Consider the following 6,000-nt stretch of genomic DNA (forward strand, 5'->3'; position numbering starts at 1 on the left):
GTGTTGAGTCCATGACACAGATACGTAGAAAGCCCAAGGAACTCCCTAACATTGGGAAAAACTATGGAGGCAATGAGGTTTACTTTGTTTACTTTTCACCAGCTTCCTCTTCCTGCTTTTGTGCTCCTTAGAATATTTTTCATGTCACTCAAATACCCACTGCCTTCATGTCTCTTCTGCTTTCACATAATCTCAATAAAGGATCTGTAATTCACTCCTATTAAGAATGACTGAAAACAGCTGAAAATATTACCTTTCTTGAAGGAAGTACATTTCATCATCTCATACAGGTAACTGGTACTCTAATTCTTGACACATGGGAAACTGGTACCTCAACGGCAGGCCAGCATGAAAAGGAACAAAGTCCAAAATCATGCAAGCCATAGGCTTATGTAACTTACATGACCACTATATAAAGGTGGCTGGTGATCAAAATTCCAGTGCCCAACTTGATTCAACTTATAGCTGATATTCAAGAGGAGGAAAAACTGGTGAGTTTCTTGATTTTTTGGTCATAGTAACAACGAGGACAAGATGGTGAGTTTCTAGGTCACAGCAATAGACAAAATCTTGCAGATGAGTCCAGAAGAACACTATGATTCTAGATCGTCAACACGTCAGAGTAAGATTCTAGCCAGAAGTAGATGGCATGAAAAAAGATCCATCTCCTAATTGCAGAGGAGACAAAGGGGGTGAAAGTCAAGTCATAGAGAATATCTAAGAACAGTCCTCCAAAAGGCATGCCAAGATGGAACTAAACATGCAAGGATTTTATTAGGAAAATACCTGTGAAAGATAATAGGGAGGGAGCTGGAAAAGACAGGAGCAGCTCTCAGACCAGACAGGGATGTAATTCTGACCCCAAGCAAAAAAGAGGGGAGGAGAGTTGGGTGGAAGCATTCTAGCCTGCTGAGCAGTTTAAGAATAGTTTGGCAAGGCTGGAGGGGAGCTCCCAATCCAAAGTTGGGCATCAGAGAAATTCCATATCTTGTAAATAGGGCCTGCTTAGTGTCCCTGTCATACTCATTGGCTGGGAGTTGCCTAAACAAGTACAGCCTCAGTTCAAGGGCAGAAAGCAATGAGTAGCTTAAGTCCACTGGTCAAATATGCCTCCTGTAGTTGGAGATCTGCACATTCTCACAACCACCAGAAGGGACCAGCCCAGTAGAATTTACCAAAGGCTTAGTGGGGTGACATGTGCAGAGCTTACACCAGATACCACTGTTACCAGAGCAAGACTCATTCCCGATCCTGCTGCTGGCCAGTGTACACCTTCCCCCTTGCTGTGGATTGGCTCAGAGATTGGGGGCAGGAAGTCAGCAGACTGAAATTGCTCTGTGAGTAGGTGAACAAGTGCCTCTGTGTGAAGACACAACTGACAATTAGTGATCCTCCTCTCCCAACCTTATGTAAATTGAAGAGAGGCTCTGAACTATGAATTTCGGGTCCAGAGCCTTCAAAACTGAAAATTATAACTTTTTGAAGATAATCACAGATTGTTATCTAAATTTCACTGTGTCGTGTCATTTGCATCCACTTAGGTAACACTTCTGTCAGTGTTTTATGTTGTTCCCCCAGCCTCTTCTCAGACTTCCTCCTTCAGTGCATTAAATAAACAGATAATAGTGGTGATGACATGTTCTGTTCATTTTCCAGACTGTTGATCTGCTGCAAATAGCTCGCCAATGCCAGCGTGTCTTAGTCTGTTTGTTGCTACAAGGAATACCTGAGGCTAGGTAATTTATAAGGAAAAGAGGTTTATTTGGCTCACAGTTCTGCAGGCTGTACAAGAAGCCATGGTGCTGGCATCTGCCTCTGCTGAGGTCCTCTGGCTGCTTACGCTCAAGGTGGAAGGTGAAAGGGAGCCAATGTGTGCAGAGATCACATAGTGGGAGAGGAGGCAATAGGGAGAGGAAGAGATGTCAGGCTCTTTTTAACAACGAGTTCTCATGGGAACCAAGAGTGAGAACTTACTCACTTTTGCTGGACTGTCACCAAGCCATTCATGAGGGATCTACCCCCATGATCCAAACACCTCACATCAGACCCCACCTGTAACACTGAGGATTAGTTTTAATATAGTCACATTTGTCTATTTTGTGTTTTTTGCTTATATTTTTGTTTTGTTTTGTTTCATTAGAGACAAGGTCTTGCTATGTTGCCCAGGCTAGCCTCCAACTCCTGGGCTCAAGCGATCCTCCTGCCTCAGCCTCCTGAGTAGCGGAGATTACAGGCACAGGCCATCTCCACCCCACCTCCCGGCTATCATTATTTCCTAGACTATTGAAATAGGCCCCTAACTGGCCAGCTACACTTTAGCCTCCCTGTCACAGTCCATCCTATATACCACTGCTGGTTTCATCTTCCTAAAGTAAGTCTCTGAACACATTATTCTTGCTCAGAATTCTTCCCTGATTCTTCTTCCCTTCCCTCTCCCATTTAAATCACATGCAATGAGCCTCCCAATATGGCTCACCCACTTTTCCAGTCTTACTCATAACTATGTTCCAGACAAACTATATGATTTACAGTTTTCTCCATGAATAAACCCATCTTTATGAATATATTTATGGTTATCTCTCTGCCTGGAATCCAGGCATTTTTCCAACCCATCTTAAATCTAGATTCTTTCTTCCTGGGCCAGGCTTTGTACTTGTTCCCCTGGGGTATGCTGAGATCTAATTCTGCTTATGAGTCTAACAGCAACAAAGGGTGGATGGGGTAGATCTTGAGGAAAATAGCCATCCTTTTGCAAGGCAATTGCCACAGGTGACGCTATTACAGGATTTTGCAGCATCCTCAGACATGGGATGGTGAGCTCAAAGTGATTCAAAGGTTCAAGCTTCTCAGCTTCACTGAAGACTTGATGAGACAGGGTATTCAGCCCATGCTGTAATTCTGAAACCTACAAAATTAAAATTTGTTCTGATTTTCAGTAAGGTTGGGCCTGAAGCTGAAAGAAGGAAGAGACACTTTTAGGCCAACCACAGGAGCATTCTCGCTCTCTGGCATAACTTGAGCTGAGAGTCTGAAGACCGAAGCCTGTCATTGTCTTTCTTACGTGCTTCAGTGTGCTCAGAAGTAACCATCCTCCCCTTGATCTTGTGGTCATCAGGACCCCGTCCTCATACAGGTAAGCACAGCAACCACAGTTCCCCCAGGGGACTTGCTTCAGTAAATACTTTCTCACAATCAAATGTAACCACAATAACATCATTAACTGTGAGGCCACTGCTTGCATGGGTTACTGCATCTCAATTCACAATTTCTAAGGAGCTCAGCACTGTGTTCGAGTCCAAAGACATGATCAAACCAATCCCAATATCTCATTTTTGGGTGTCCATTTCTCTGGACCATTCCTGACACCAACTTCTGTATTAGTCAAGATCTTGTTAGGAAAGAGAAATGTTACCAGTTATTTTAGCATAGAGAGTATAATATTTAAAAATCTTAATGAAGTATCAGAGTCTAAAAGGTAAAAACAGACCAGAGTATTACAGAAGTAATAACTACAGAAGTAGCTACCTCTCCTAGGCCTGAAGAGACCAAAGAAACAGGTTTAAAATATTAAAATAGAGGCTTAGAAGAAATTTGCAGAGCTGGGATCTCATTTCTGAAGAGAGTACCAGGTTGCTGGTGCTGATATCTCTGAGGTCACATGAAGAAACTGGCTCTACAAGTTTTGGAATAACTGAAATTGGAACTAGGTATAGCAAGAGCATGGCTGCCAAGTTGCCAAGATGAAGACATTTTGCTGCAAAAATGCTAATAGGAGCAGGAAGCAACCAAGAAGGAGTAAGTTACTCCTTTTCCACACTTTGAGAGTCTCCCAGATAACAAGCAAACCAGAAAAGGAGAATGAAGTTTTCAGAGATCCAGCCCCAGCATCACAAAGCAGCACATGAAAGAACAGGCTTGAAGTTGAGAGAAAATAACTTAATCAGGGAGCATTCTGTAAACCCACCTCAAATGCCACCTCCTCCACAAAGGCTTTCTTAATTTATCCCATATAGATATGTTTTCTCTCTCCTTTGAATCACTATAGCAACTTAAATTCCCATTGGTGTCACTTATATTGTGGCCAGACTTTAGTTATGCCAGTACTTGACTTAATCTCTCCACTCTCCACTGTCATCCTTCTCCGTACATGGACACACACATTAGAAAATCAGTGAATGCTGCTGGAACTACGCTTCATTTATGTCCCTATTTCCCACTACCTCTCAAAAACTAGGTTTGAATTTGTTCATTGGTGAATGCCCAGTGCCCAGAAATGGACCTAGTACATAGCAGGGTGTGTGTGTGTGTGTGTGTGTGTGTGTGTGTGTGTGTGTACGTGTTCATGTAAAATGAATGACTAAATGAGTTACTGAATGAATTTAACTGAATTGAATGTCAGTGCAAGAGAAATCAGACTTGGGCGACACTAGGGGACTGTGAATATGAGAATGCCTTGGTAGACAGTATGTCATTTGAGGAAACAAAAGAAAATATCTTGTGTCTAGAGTGATTAACCTAACCTCAAACTCAGAAAACTTCTCAGCATGTAATTCGCTGCCTTCCTTCACTCCTCCCCTTGACCATGTCAAGAGGAAGATGTATTCCAAAATCCCACGGATTTAAGTGTATCCAAAACCTGAGGCTAGCTTCCCATGACACAAAAAATGTAGAGAATGTGTTTTGCAGCCAGTACTAATGATTAAAAAAATACATTTGGCATAGATTTGCCTGAGGAGGTAAACATAGCACATTATATTTAAAACAAAGAAAGAATGGCTCTAAGCATTCCTGTGGAAAGAAATAAAGTCTGTTCCAAATCCCAGGATACCAGAGAGTCTAAAATCTCCTTGCAGATGAATTTAATCACTATTCTGTGTTATTATTAAAAAAAAACCACACACTTAGAGACCATCAGCTAGACTGTGGAGTAGGAGTTTTCAGTGTTCATTTCCTCATGGCAACATAAATTGTAACAACCATCCACACGTGAAAAATATTAATACTTTTACGAGAGCTAAGGAATCCAAATGAGAAATTACAGCGCTGGGTAGAGCACAGCAATAAGAAAAGACACATTGAAAAAGGTAGGAAGGACATTTTCACATCACCCATATCACCTCTCCCCCGAGTCTAGGCAGCAAAACGTGGAGAGAGATATCCTCCACAAGGGGAAAGAACAAGAAAGGAAGAACCAAATTTGCCAAGAAACCCAACAACAAGCCCGCCCCAAGGAAACCCAAGGCCAAAACAAGCCCCAAAAAACCAAGGTCCAAGCCCAACAAAATCTCATGCTGGACCTAGTGGCCCCAAGCAGCAGGCTGATCTCTACAGACCCAGATTTCCAGGCACACCTGAGGTTCCAGGCTAGCACCCATGCCCTAGACACAAGGCCAGCCACTGAGGACGCAGGTTCCAGGCCCACTTCAGCACCACGTCAGCCACCAGAGACCAAGCTCCAGGTCTGCCCCTAGGATTCCAGGCAGCAAGCCCACGCCACGGACACAGATGCCAGACTGGCCACCATGGACACAGAAACAGGTATATCTCCGTGGGCACAGGCCCCAGGCTCACACCAGAAGCAGGCCAGCCTCTGTGTACTTAGGCTTAAAAACTGCCCCAGTGTCAGATCAGTTTCTGTGGACACAGCTTCAGGTCCATCACAATGGACACAGTCACCAGACCTGCATTTAAAATTATCCAGTCAAAGGAAAAAAGAGAAAAAAGAATGAAAAACAGTGAAGAAAGCCTATAGGACTGATGAAACACCATCAAGTGAACCTATATATGCATTATGGGAGTCCCACGAGGAACAAAGAAATAGAAAGAGGTAGAAAGTTTATATAAAGAAATAATGACATGCAACACATCTAATAAAGGACTGCTAACTAGAATCTATATAGAACTCAAGACAATCAGCAAGAAAAAGTCAAACAACCCTATCAAAAACTGGGCAAAGGACAGGAACAGAAGCTTTTCAAAAGAAGATAGACTAATGGCCAA

This window comes from Propithecus coquereli, unplaced genomic scaffold (genome assembly GCF_000956105.1).
Source record: "Propithecus coquereli isolate 6110/MARCELLA unplaced genomic scaffold, Pcoq_1.0 Scaffold56, whole genome shotgun sequence".
Taxonomy (NCBI): Eukaryota; Metazoa; Chordata; class Mammalia; order Primates; family Indriidae; genus Propithecus; species Propithecus coquereli.